Source organism: Polyodon spathula, chromosome 6 (genome assembly GCF_017654505.1).
Source record: "Polyodon spathula isolate WHYD16114869_AA chromosome 6, ASM1765450v1, whole genome shotgun sequence".
NCBI classification, from domain to species: Eukaryota; Metazoa; Chordata; class Actinopteri; order Acipenseriformes; family Polyodontidae; genus Polyodon; species Polyodon spathula.
The window spans coordinates 55,129,006-55,143,937 of record NC_054539.1 but is presented as its reverse complement, the minus strand read 5'-3'; the positions used below and the strand labels follow the sequence as shown (position 1 = coordinate 55,143,937).

At 39.3% G+C, this 14,932-nt stretch overlaps 1 protein-coding gene across 1 annotated transcript in view; it reads left to right on the top strand.

Annotated features, from left to right (window-relative positions):
• The first annotated feature begins 9,889 nt into the window (after positions 1–9,889).
• Positions 9,890–14,932, top strand: part of LOC121317346 (disheveled-associated activator of morphogenesis 2-like) — a 127,784-nt gene continuing 122,741 nt past the window's right edge. The window contains 1 exon segment of the mRNA XM_041253185.1: positions 9,890–10,187. The gene's annotated coding sequence lies outside the window, so the exon portion shown is untranslated.

Sequence of the window (14,932 nt, the reverse complement as noted above, 5' to 3'; positions counted from 1 at the left end):
ATTTATTGACGTATGGTTGTTTTTTGTGACACTATGGGATTAAAACTCAAAAATAATCACTGCAAACAAAGTTCCCTGTGGTAGCATAATTTTTTTTCATAAATATTTAAAATAGGTGTAACTCACCATAATATGGGTCCTTCAGCTGGTGCTAGATGTCTTCGACGTTTTACTGGTATTTCTTTCCAGGTTTACAAACCAACACGTAACCCTTCTTCGTGATGGACTGGCACTTCATTAGTTGTTTCATAAATCTACGGTTCGAATCCTGCCTTTGCAGACATGCTTCCCTGGACTTAATTGCTGCCCTCAGCCATATTACAGATGTGTTTTTTTTTTCTATGCCCAATTATTATTTATTTATTTATTTATTTATTTGTGTGTTTGCTTGTTTGTTTGTTTGTTTGTTTATATCGTTTTTTCTCCCTCAGTCTGAAATGCCTTGCTGGAATTTTATGTTATTTGCGATGCATCAGTGGTGGGGATGAACAATTTAATAAAAATAAAATAAAAACACAGGTTTAATTAAATCGATATAAAGAAAATACCGGTATTAGAGCAAAATAGAACTCGCACAACACAGAAACAGGTGTCTCTTATTTATTAATGAGATGCAGACCAATACATTTTCCGGCCATAATATACACCCACCCCACCTCCCCTACAATCCAATCAGTGCCATGCATTTTGTGCACCTTTAGTCCTGCACAATTCCTACAAAACCCAAGGGTGAATTGCTGTATGCCTACGCAAATAATTATTTATTAATAAGTTGTTTCATCCAGTTAATAAAAACACAATCTCTGTCTAAAGATGTAGGCCTATACTTTAAGTATACTTGTACCAAAACAGTATAGTTTTAAACTAAAACTATACTATTTTGGCACAAGTATACTTCGTTTATACGGTCTCAAGCATTTTTTTGTGTGTATTTCACTTATGGTTTCTTAGATTTCCTTACGATGGGCTCTATACTCAAGATTTGTGTTACACTATTTCAAAAAGGAATACAATACAAAAGAAAACTGGAATGAAACAAGTCAATCTGCATTCGGTTTATTTTGTAGATACTGTGTATTGATACTGATACTATTGTTAATTGATTTTTTAATTGATTTGACAGCTTGTGAAAAGCTAAATAAAACAAAAAAATAATAATATTAAATAAAAGACCTCACAACAATATGTACATTTATTTCTGGTGTGTATTGATAATTTATTAATTGACCAGTTCTTTGGTAAAATCTAAATAAATTAATTAATTAATAAAAGTGCATTGTGCATATGGGTCTTCAACAGCCGATCAGCATGCAGCATCCAAACATTTTGGTTTAAAAAACACATTATGGGCGGGGGTTCTGTGGTATTAAAACTAATATTGTAATAGTGTAATATTGATAGCTCAGCCTATCAAACTATGCAGAGAACACACAAACAAGGAAGTGGGATAGTTGTCCATAGTGCTCAGTAATTAACACATTCAGGGGCAACAGAGTTATCAAAACAGTTTATTTATGCTTCTGCTGAAGAAGAAAAAAAGTAGCGGCTGAAGTAGCGGCAACTACATTTTGCAGGAAAAAAATAGCTTGCTACTGTAAAATAAAAGTAACTTGCTACATCAAAGCTACAGAAAAAAGTAGCTCACTACAGTAGCGTTGCTACTATTAGCTCGCTACTCTCCAACACTGCTCGTTCAGTACATAAGACTCGGAGGTAGTTTGTTGGGTCAAAGGTACAATTATATTCTCCTGGGTTTTTAGAACCTTACAGCTTCAAAAGAGCCAATACTGTAGGCTAAACAAAGGACACGCTAACACTCACAACATTAACCTTTTTTAGCAATGGCGTCTCTTTTCCTTCTCTTTTCTTACAACCTGGGAAGTCACATACCCAACAATAATTACTGACAAAACCCTCTAGTGGGCAGTATTTAACAGTTATAACGAACTACTGAGCTTACATTATTACTCCCCCTCCCCTGAAGAAATGTCCTCATTTCTATCACTACAAAAAAAAAAAACCTTAGCCATCAGTGATAACTTTTTCCCTGTTGCGTGTGTAATAAACTACTCAGCAATAAAAGAAAAAATATATAAAATCAGTCCAACTTAAAGTCTCTTAAATTGTCTTTGTCATCGAGGACGGACAAGTGGCGTTGGTGCACTAGGTGGACAGATGAGGTTACGGTTGTTCCACAGGTAAGGGAGCAGGGCATTCCTGCTGGTGCCAAGGTTCCCCGTAGGGCCGAGAGGCTGATGCAGCAAGACACGTTGTCCATGTTGTGACAGCTGGAGCTGAAGATATGGCAGAGGAGGAGGAGGTAAGAAGCCAGCTAAAGAAGTCAATGCAGGTGGTGTGGCCACTGAGGACTGAGGCCCAGGATCCTGGGTTGACGGAGGTGTATTAGGCGTCACGTAAGGTTTCAGGCAGTTGTAGTGAAGAATTCTTGTCTTAACCTGAGAGTTTGAAAGCTCTTGAATTTCAAAGTTCACTGGCGGGTGATCCTGTGACACAGAAATAGGACGAAGCACTTTGTAGGGCCCGATCCACCATGGAGCAAGCTTGTTACGATGATGAACTGGGTTATCCACAAGCACGAAGTTCTCTGTGTGGTAAGGAGTGTACTTAAGGCATCTGTCATAATAGAGATTTTGATGATATTTCGCTCGGTCACTGAACCTGCAATTTCCTGAAAAGCTTGCTGTAACTGCCGTTTGAGGGAAACCGCATATGCTGCTGGTGTCCCAGGGGTAGGTGAACCCATGGGCTGGGGGTCCTGGAAAAGAACATGGAGGGGTAGCGGTGCTTCATGCCCATGTGCTAAGTAGAAGGGGGTAAAGCCAGTGCTAATATGAATTGTGATATTATAAGCCATTTCAACTTGATGGAGATGTTCATCCCACTCCATACCTCTGTCAATAAAGTACTTAGCCAGTTCATCTTTCAGGATGCAATTGTAGCGTTCCACAGCTCCATCGCACTGAGGGTGGTATGATGAAGTGCGGAGCTTGAGGATTGCCAAGAATCTGCAGAGGTCCTTGATCAAGTCTGATTCAAACTGTCTGCCCTGATCTGAATTTAAAGCTTCAGGGACCTGAGGTATGTATTGTTCGAAAGTACGGCGAGCCACAGATCCAGCAGTTTGATCTCGTAATGGGTAGAGATTAGCAAACTTGGTGTAGAGATCCATAACCACTAATACATAGCGGTTGCCTTTCATGGATGTTGAAAGTTCTGTTAAATCAGCAGCAATTATTTGGAATGGCCTCATTGGAGTAATGGGCACCAAGGGAACTTGGTATCGAGGCACAGATGACCTCTGTGACTGACAGGCTAGGCACTGTTGGCAGTGGTTTGAAATGTCAGCTGACATTTCTGGCCATGAATGTACTGCAACACCTCAGGAATTAAAGGAATTTTCGGATCACCGTCTGGAACAACTCACTCTTAGCGGATGAGTGGCGGATCTGTCGACACAACATATTATCCTTTTTGGTGAGGCAACCAAACTGAATCCACATTTTCCTGAGGAAGGGTGAAAGATAGCGAAGTCTCCAAAATGGGGGTTTCCTCCTGTGCTCCATCCACTGAAAAACAATTTTTAGATCAGGATCAGAACGTTGTTGATTACGGAGGTCCCAGGCGTTTGACTGAATGTTCACCAAGTGCTGGCAGGTGCACAGGCTCACTGATTTGTGTGCCGGATTGACTTGAAAGACATAATGGAGAAGGTGGCTGCGGCGGTTCTGTGCTGGCGACCGCTCTTGTGACCGATGCTTTGGTCACGCTTGATGCAGGTGAGAGTTGTTTGTGTTGCTCTGTAGCTAGTGATGGGTGGAGCAACCAGCTCTGAATCGAGACATGGCATCTGCACTGAGATTCTTGCAACCCTCCCTGTGAATGATACACCAGTCTTAGACACCCATTTCAACAGACCACCGAGCCTGTCTTCCAGTGGGGTCATTGTCAAGACGCATCTTTATCAGACCCACTAAGGGTTTGTGATCCGTGACAATAGTAAATGCATGACAAGCAAGACAGTGACGGAAGTGTCGCACTGACCAGACAATAGCAAACCGTTCTCTTTTGAATGTGGACCACTTCCTCTCTGAAGCTGTAAGAACATTGCTAGCATAAGAAATCACATGTTCCTTTGAATCCAACTTTTGTGCAAGGACTGACCATATAGCTTGCTGTGAAGCGTCAGTATATAACAAGAAGGGAACCTCCAAATTGGGGAATGCCATGACAGGAGTTGTGGACAGTACCTGCTTGAGAGTCTGGAAGGTGCCTTCACTGTCATCAGTCCAAACAAAAGGCACGTTCTTGTGGGTGAGGTGGTGGAGCAGCTCAGCAAAATGGTCTTTGATGAAACATCTGTAATAAGAGCAGAGACCTAAGAAAGCTCTGACCTGTGTGGGAGATTGTGGTGATGGCCATGTCTGTAACTTCTTTGTGTTAGCTGGGTCAGACTGCACACCCTCACTGGAAATTGAATGTCCTAGCAAGATAACTGCAGATTGAGCTAGGTGACACTTTGAGGGTTTGAGTTTTAATCTGGCTGAATGGAATCAGTGAAAGACGTCTCTGAGATGTTCAAGATGCTGATCAAAATTTGCACTGTAGACAATGATGTCATCTTAATAGAAGAGACAGATGCTCCAGTGAAGGCCGCGCAAGACCAACTCCATCAGGTGTTGGAAGCTTTGAGGTGCATTACAAATTCCCATTGGCATCATGCGAAAATGGTACAATCTGATGGAGTTGAGGTGAATTTGCCAGTAGCCTGAAGTAAGATCGATGGTACTGAAGATACGCGCACCAGCAAGTCTGGCCAGGGTATCGTCAACACGTGGTAGGGGATGCGAGTCTTTGATGGTAATAGCATTCAACCTCCTTTAGTCCACGCAGAACCAATATGTACTGTCCTTTTTCCGGACGAGGACCACAGGGGAAGACCATGGGTTGTGAGACTCTTCAATAACACCCTGTTCAAGCAGTTTTGCTATTTCAGTCTGCATTACAGCTTGTTTTGCAGGTGATGTGAGGTATGGACGTTACTTGACTGGAGTGGCGTCACCCATCCTGATGTTGTGTTCAGTCAGGTCTGTCTGGCCATAGTCATGTGAAAGAGTACTAAAGATGTCAAAGAATTTTAGCAGGAGACACTCAAGTTGAGACTTTTGTTAGGAGGTGAAGCACGAACTGTCAGCATTCACCAAAGGTTTAGCCTGCTGCTGCATGGAGGCTGTGATGTCAGTCACAATTTGAAATTCTTCGTATGGACGGCCAGTTATGGAATGGAACTGTCCAAGATTATATCCGGTGGACAGATGCACAGGCTGGGTTGATGGATTTACCACATGTACTACTGCTACGCTGTTATGTTCTGTGGTTAGCGTTCTGACCACAGCTAATCCTGAATTATCACTCAGGCATGGTTCAAGGAGGCCCACATACTCACTGTTCCCAGGGCCACTCACTGCACTGCTGATCAGGCTGGCTGTCCCAGTCATCTCAGACAATGTTGGCACAGTTACAGAAGAGAGAATAACAGCATTGCTCTGCAGTGGGGTGAGGTGGTGTGTCAGTAAAAGAGGCAAATTGTTGCCATAGAATGTTAAGTGTCCATGTGGAAGGTCAATGGTAACATGGTGCTGTGAAAGAAGTTCAGCCGAGAATGACAGGTTGACTTGCACTACGCACAAAATGAAACACATGGTGTAAAGTTTGGTTTCCAACACGCAGCTGAACACTAAGAGAGCCCAGCATGTCCAGAAGGTGTCCTGTGATGGAGGAAGCAAAAACAAAGGATTTCACTAAGGGTTGTGATCGTAGTGACGGAAAGGACTGATGACATTTTTCTGTAATAAGTGAAATTCCTGATCCTGTATCAACAAGAGCATTGACCTCTGTTCCTTCTAAAATCAGGTGAATGAAAGACATTGGGACTGCATCCGCTTGCAACTCAGAGGAGGGTGTATGGACCTGTTGGATCGGTTGAGCTGCATTTGGTCCACAATGTCCGCTAATACTAGTTTCCCTGATGTTCACTGTCATCAAACGCCCTGTGCGAGGGACAGTGGCAATGATCTCTGTCAACAGCATATGGACTATGGAAGCGAAGGGCAAGATGTGTCCTGTGTTCACGTGAGGGTGAGTGGCGAGGCGATGGTGAATAATTACCACGGTGTCTAGGAGGTGGGTGGTCATAACGTGAGGGACTGCAGCCCCTGCTGTAGGCATGGCTGTCTGAACTATGCTGCACATGAGGTGGGTGTTGCACAATCACATTAACATCATGCTGAAGGTGGGCAAACTGCTGTGAGAGTTGATCGTTTTATCTTCAGTGCTCTTTGCATGAAATTGCTTAATGTCCCACAACTCTGACTTTATTTCTGAAATGGCAACTGATAATTTATAAATGTGAGTTGGAGCTTGTGTAGTGTGCTGCCACTGGGAAGCTGCTGCAGACAATGGCATGAATGAATTAGGAGCTGTAATATTCATGGCTGCAGCAACTTTTAAGGCAGCTTGTACTGTAGTAGCTCCATGCTCATGAACTTTAAGTTGAAGTGCAGAATCCAAGCCCGCCACAAATCTCCCAAAAACCTCACATTTCTTTGCTTCAGGACCATAAGTAGGAAAGGCTTCATCCACCAAACTTCCAATTTCTGCAGCATAAACCTCTAGTGGTTCTTTTGGTTTCCGAGGACGGGCGTTCAGATAGGTTTGGAATGTTGCCAAGTACCGTATTCGTCCGAAAACGGCACTCAGGCTATTTTTTATTTGTACATAATCATTCTTTATGGCAGGAGTGAGGCTCTGCCAGTAACAAAATGCAGCACCTGACAATCTACATGGTAAAAGCTTTGCTTTATCAAGGTTAGATGCAGAAACATTTAAAGCTACTTCAAAACGTATAATCCAAGATCTGAATGATTCAGCGCCATGTCCCGTGAAGGGCGGTGGACGCTCCAAACGAAATGGCATTCCCCGCTTTATTGTGCTGGCCCCCATTGGCTGTTGAGCGGCAGCCCCATCTAACTGGTCTTCGTCAGCCATTACAGTTTTATTATGCTCTTAACTCGCAGTAGAATGTACAGAATATTTGGTAAAACTGTACTTACAAGTATCGTTGCTGCTGTTGTTCTTGAGAATGTGTAGATAATTATCCCCTGCTGCATCCAAAAGCACCGTGCAAACCAGTATATATTTACTTTACGCGCTGCTTACGTGGTTGTCCTACTTTCCCTCTCTCGTCTCTTCTGTTTGTCTGTTCTCTTTAGCAATGGCGTCTCTTTTCCTTCTCTTTTCTTACAACCCGGGAAGTGACATACCCAACAATAATTACTGACAAAACCCCCTAGTAGGCAGTATGTAACCATCAATAACGAACTTCTGAGCTTACACTAGGTCCAATACATTATAAAACACCTGAACAGACCAGACCAGACCAGACCCATATGTGTTACACGACTGGAAAAAATTACATTTTAAAACCAAAAACCACCAAAATGACTGCCGCGGGACTTCTAGTGTTAAAAAACCGAGCCCAGGTAAACTTTCCGGGATCATAGCGTGTGCAGGTGGCAGTTTAGCCTTGATTATGTACCACCATGTAGTGGCAGCAAACAAAGCAGAAAGTGCTATGACCGCCTATGTTTTATATTATTACTAGAATGAGGTAGTTTTTGTAAGAGGTTTCTTTAAGCAACTTTACTATTTTGGGAGGCAACTGTGCGGCTTACAATAGGCAGTACTATTCATTGCCGTGCATAAAAATATCAGCAATAGTACAGTGCGTTTTAATTACAATAAGTAACCCTGTAGTATATTTGTGTAAAGGATTGCTAATTCACATCTTCAGCTTCTCCGGCATAGATTTGGTAAAAGAATCTTAGTATTTATTTATTTATTTGTATGTGTTTGTGGTGCTAGTCTTTCAATTTAATTGGCGATTAAATTAAAAAAAGTCAATTTGGGTCTGAACTAGAATGCTAATAGTAGGACAGCTTTTAGAATCGGGTCTTCAGTAAAAGGAGTGGTCTAATGTCTGTATATCATTCATAATATCACGTCAATGCTGTAATATCATTATATTTGGCATGTATAAGAATTAGGAGAAGTTTCCAAATAAATGTTACTATAGCAAAAATAAGTACTGTCTTATTGAAAATGCTATAGTAAGTTTAGCTGAAGCTATATTGTATTGTAGTTGTCTGCCATAGTTGGTTTTATGTTTGATTTAATGTGCAATATAGGTTTGTACTGTATTTTTTTTTTCATTTTTTTTTTTTAAATTGCATTACACAGTGCTGACATATTTTTTTTTTACCTTTAACTCGTGTGTGTCCTATAGGATTTTTTGGCAGCTCTGTCTTATACAAATATGGGGGGGGGGGGGGGGGGGGGGGGGTTGATAACAAACATGATCCATCATGAACAATGGAAAGTCCAGAATGTGCTTCCTAAACAATAATCTAAAATATAATGTACATGTATATAAGTTGGTTTACTTGTATTCATATATTTGTACATAACTCTAAATATAAGTTGTTTATGACAACTTATAGTCACTTCCGTACACTGTCTTGTTTGTCTGGAGACAGTAACAGTAAGTAATTCGTTATTTTGTTCCTTACTCATTATTCAGTTATGCTAATAAAAATTAAAAAAAAAGTTAAATTAATAAAATGTTTAGAATGTCAGGGGAAATATATATTTTTTTTACATAAACTGAAAATTTTAGCAAGAGTTACTGTTATTACTGGCCATCCAGCAGATAAATAAAAAATAGATCAATTTTAAATTGTATAAAATTTATAAAACAGTTGATTTCAGAACTTTAGAGTTAAGGGATTTTTAATGGACCTGTTGTTTCACTTGGACCAGTTTAACCAGCACCTGATCAGCATGACCACTGAAAACCTATGAACAGGTCACAACATTTCTCACATTAGTCACTAGGGGGAGTTAATACGTGTGCAGAGAGTTTTGGTTTAAAAAGCAAAAATGCCTGTGCCTGTGTGGCTTAGAATCTACCTGTTTCACTACCTACTGTAAGTGAAGTTTTACAGAAAGAAAAAAAAAATGGTACTGTAGCACTTTACTTAAACATATTGAAATCGAAGGAATAAAACATGATTTGATACTGGAACCTCACTTTAGTGATGGGCTATTGATTTTAGTTCATTGATAACTGCGCAATGTACTGAACTGTACACTATACAAGCAACAGTTTTACTGTTTGTTCTGGGAAACTGCAAAAAAAAAAAAAAAACATTTTTTTTATTTGAAAAACAATCGTCAATGAAAATGTTGAGTATTGCCTTTAAACTGTGTACATGTTGACTTTGTTGATGGGTCCATGTAAATAACAGAAACGTATGAAAGGATTACATTTGAACTGTGGTGCAGCTATCGTTATTGAGGCTCTGAATTTTTTTCTTTTTACTTAATAACAAAAAAAACAATTGTCATAAATATAACTGATGATTTGGGATCAGGGTTAGGAATTAGAAAAATCTTTTTTTTTTTTCTTTTTGAACAATTATCTGGACAGGAGCCTAAGAAATGTGAGTTATTTAGCATTTTTATGTACATCAATCGGTTCTCTGTATCTCCGGCAATGATAATTTCGCTTCACTATATCTCCCCCTATAAATTTAATATCTGAAGTGTGTGTGTGTGTGTGTGTGTGTGTGTGTGTAAGAGGGCCCTAAATTGACAAATCGAAAGAATCTGTTCTCTCTCTCTCTCTCTCTCTCTCTCTCTCTCTCTCTCTCTCTCTCTCTCTCTCTCTCTCTCACTCTCTGTCTCCTGCTTGCTTACTCTCTGTGCCATAAATATCTGCTGCCAGCACTTCTTGCTGATGTCATGAGACGGGTGAGAGAGAGAGAGAGAGTTGGAGCTGTGCTGGGAGACTGAAGCACTCAGCAGTTGAACACTGCACAGAGAGAGTTGGAGCTGTGGGAGCCTAAAGCACTCAGCAGTTGAGCACTGCACAGAGAGGAGCACGCAGAATACACAGCTCCGGATTACTGCAGGACTGTCCAAAGTGGAATCCAGTACTGCGGATACAGTATCATTTGTGCCACTGCTGGTGTTTATAGGACTGAATTCAGAAAAAGGTAGCGGGGGGTTCAGGAAGAAAGAAGCAATTCCTCAAGACGTCTGGTTTTAAGGTATCTAATTTGTATGTTTCATAGGCTGGACCAATAGACACACAGATGCAGAGAGAAAGAAACATAGTTACTTATTAAATAAAATATAGGCATGTCATATACCATACTATTATACAGATTACACCGTTTTTTCTAGAAATATTGTCTGGTAGAAACTTTGGTTTTCCTATCATAAACCTGCATTGATTATGTAGAGGGCTCATGACCAAAATATTCTCACTAACTAATTGAGCTCTTATTTAAATAAAGGAAGATGTTGTTTATTTTCACTAGAGCTTTAAGTAGAGTTGTTTTAGTTGTTGATTAGCACATTAAAGGAATTAAGGAACAGGACCAAATGTAGGTTTAATAGCCACAGTATACAGCGATTATCAGTACCTTATATGGGGACATAATTATGCTATCACTGTATCCCATTTTTACAATATAATGTACATACTAGTATAGTTTTTTTTTTTTTATAATTTATTGACCAGCTTTTTAATACAATATGCTATAATTATAGTTTTATAAAACAAGCCCAAGCACTTGGGTAATACTTTCTCAAACTACAATATGCTATATTTAAGCTTAGAAAAATGAGTTTCAAAAACATTTTCACTGTTGCAAGAACATTTATGAAGTGAAAGGAAAACGGGATGTGTACAAACAAAGAAATTGGAAGCAGGGCAAGCCTGTGAGCCTGATCACAAGTTCTTTAGGCATTGTGCTGGGCTGTTTCTCCAATAAGTGTAATTCAGGTGTTGCAGACGTTACAAAAAATTAAAGATGTTCTTTGGGGGAAATTGTATGGATCTTGTCTGCTGTTACTCATGAATCACTTACTTCAGGGTCAGAAGAAGCAGTTATATTACATTTATGACCCAATTTGGCAATTTCAGGCTTGGGTTCATTAAATTAATCTTAACTTTTTACATTGCACCCTCCAAAATAACTAAATATACACTCTCATCACATCCATAATTGTTAACAGCATTTTCTAGGTCATTGTTGGTATACTAGACCTTCAAATAGGCTATGTCCATTAAAATGTGATGCCATCACTTTAATTCCTGTTGCCTGGAGTGACTTAGTCTTTGTGTGCATCGATTGTTTGTGGAGAGAGCTGGCACTTTTATAAGTGCTGCACTTGTATAATGCATACAGTATATCCTTTTGAACTATACAGATCAGATTTTTTTTTTATATTTGTCACCTGACACCAATAAAAAAGTTTCCCTCTTTGTTTTAGAATTGTAAAAGAACTTAGGCTTAGATAACTCTTGCTGCATGCATTTGCATTTTGTTTTCACAAATCATTTCATATTTAGTTTTTAAAATCCACCCATGACAAATATGAATCCTGTATTTGCAGACATGATGGTATTTGTTTTGCTGTTTTAGTGAATTCTTTGACATTTCTGGGTTCCATTTTTAATCAAAATGGGTTGTTTTGCAGGAAGAGTTCATTTTAAATAAGACTGGAAATTGAATCTTTTTGCATTATTTTGTTTTACAAATCCATTATATGCATCAGTACAATCATCTGTCACATTTGTACATTTCACTATCCTAAATAATAATACTAATAATAACAATAATAATAATAATAATAATCTTAATGGCTTAGGATGGACCGAAACCTGGTAAAAGCACTGCTGTACGGCGTGCAGGGTGAATCATACAACCAGAGATTGCAAGTTCGAATCCTGGTTGTGCAAGGCAGCCGGTCTTCGCTGGGGACTCCAGGTGGGTGCCGCATTGGCCTTGGCTCTCCTGGGGTTGGGGAGGTAGGATCCGTCTTAGACTGTTTCTCCTCCCTGGTCTGTGGCGACCCCTACAGGCCAGGCGCAGAGTGAGTTTGGGGACGGAGATTTGCTGGGCTGGTCTTTGTCCTCCAGAGACCAGTAGCCAGCGGACATCCGCTCTCAGGTTCCAATTGGCTTGTGGGATTGGAGGACGCCCACTGAGTCTCAGGTCCTCCTGACCTGTGTGGGGAATCGCTGCGGTGAAGGAGAAAAATAATTGGGCATCCCAAATAGGGAGAAAATTAAACATTGATAGAGATTCTGCATTTAAAAAAAAAAAAAATAAAAATAATAATAATAATAATAATAATAATAATAATAATAATAATAATCTTCAATGAATGCTTTATGAATTTTGATTTGGAACATAGCCAACTAATGGTAGTGGTTCTTTTTTTTATTTAGTTTCAAATGGACAGTGTTGCTGTGCATTTAGAGATGATCTTTTCACTAGATGCTGTACAAAAAATGGTGCTTAGGCGATATTCAGTTAATTGTGTTATGCTGTGTTTTGACTTGACTGCTCATAGAGTAATTTTATATTGTCCATTGGGGGTGACAGCCAGTGCAGTTTGGTAGTATTTTGAGAATCATACCTGCAGTCTAATGCAGTGATGTACTTACAGGGTGTTGCCACTTCATTAGGAAGGGCTGCGCTGCACTGGTTGATGCAGTACCCCTCTACAGTGTTTGGTTTATTGTGCATCAATGTATACCAACTTATAAATATTTGCATATGTTACCTCATGGTTCTGAATGAAGTGGATATGAATTTTTTAATGCAGTAAAACTACAGTTACAGTACACTGCTTAATCAGCAGTCCAACTGTACTAATCTTGTACCAGTTTACATTCACTTTAGACTGCAATCATGAGCTGGCATGGTGGATCTATAAAATGGGTTGCTGTCAATAGCTCACAGGTTATATATGTGTTTCCCCCAAAATATATATTTTATCAAGATTTGTTGGGTTTTTTTTCACCGATTTCACCAGTACTGTTTTATTACCACTGTTATTTCAATAGCGCTCTTCCATCAAACTTCCAGATGTAGGAACACACGCCTTGAACACAACTCTGTAATTACAAATATGGCAAACTCACATACAGTCATAGGCCAGTACTTTCACATAGTGGTATTTCAAAGAATGTGGCTGCCTTTTTATATTGGCTGTTATACTGCACTAGTGATAAATAACACTTTAACCCATTGAGCTTAGGATGTGCACAAAACTGGAGCAGTTCTGTAACATACCAGAATTTTTGCCAAAAATGTGAATATTAGATTAGTTTTGAGAAATACTTTCTTTTTTTTCTTTTGCAGCTGGTTGTCCATTAAAAGATTGTTTGCTTGTTTTAAGTGTTAAACATGTGATTGTATATACTATATGAATCAGAAAAAAATAGTCATGGATATTGCAGTTACTGCAAACATAAATTGATAAAAATATATTATAAATTGATATTACTGATAGTATTTTTTATATGACAATTGGTTTATATCAGGCTTTAGGGTGGTAGGCTGCTGATATTTTCTTTTGGGAATGTACACAAACCAGGCAGGCAATAAGGTCTGCTTCCTGAATATGCAGAGTGCATACAAGGATAAACTGTGAATATGTAGTATACAATCGAAAGTGCTTTGAGGCTGCATTTTTCTTAATTTTATTGATAAACTAAGTCGTCCATGCACTGTGTATTGCCATTACCATCTGTAAGTGTGGTCAAATACAATGCATGCATATTTAAACAGATCCAGGTTACTGTATCTGCTGGCTACACATTTATATCTCTTAAATTCACAATAGAAGCTTCTTAAATTGTCTGCTTATTGTACTATTAGACTGTTTTCATATTTTCTTATCTGCTAGTAGGCCCATTGTGGAGAAAAAGCAAACAATCCCTAAACGGGCAGTATAGCGACAGGATCTTCATTGAGAGAACCGTATCTCAACCTTCATTGAGAGATGTTGTCATTCATTAGAGATTAAGGGTCAGCAGTAAAAGTGCAGATTAATGTGTAACTAACGTGTGGCTGCTGCTGTCAGGATGCAAAGGTTAGTTAACCCCTTGCTGAGTGACAAGGTTCAGCTGTCATTTAAATTACCTGCTTTCCACCCAGCGCCACGACTCCCCCTCTCTCTAAGGAAAAAGACTTGGCTGAAAGTGTCATAGGACTAATAATAGAAATTAAAAAAAACACTGACTGGTGAATGTGAATGTTGACCCAAGATCACATACCAGTTCTTTTAAATCACTTTGGCAATAAACAATTACAAGGAATGAGATACTTTAGGTTACTAGGGGTTTACAAAGAATGCATTTTTCATTTGTGATGTCATTAGTCTGTGTGCATTTCTCCCTCTCATACTCTTTCAGGCCAATACTATTCTTCACTGGTAAGAAGTTATTCATGTATCTTAATTTATCTCTCATGCTTGTCATTTGAATACTAACTGTTTTTTTCCTCATTCTCCTTTTGTTGATCTCTTCAGTGGAACGCAAATCCAGCACTTGGGTTATGGAAATCTATTGTAAAAAAAAGGGGGGATTAAAAAAAAGGGCGGAATATTCATAAAGCAGCAGAAAGGGATAGATAGATAGATAGATAGATAGATAGATAGATAGATAGATAGATAGCTAGATATGCTGTTATGAAATCTGTAAAGACCTGAAAAGACAATCTGATTAATTCGTTTTCAGTTTAATGGGAACACTTGTGCCTGTAGCACTTACAGTATATTGTGTTTATTCCTTTCTCTCTGCACTTTGCTAATTGGCCCCAGTCATGCAGTTGGTTGTTTGGAAACTCTAGCTGGGTCTTTTTGCCTGTCTTGAGTGTTTTGGCCAGAGGGTTGAACAAAGAAGGAATTCCCCAGGATTTCTAAAACTGCTTGTTTAAAACAGACAAGAGGGGGAGCTCAGTGCTGTGAGGGACTGCAGGTTTACCTTGCAGAG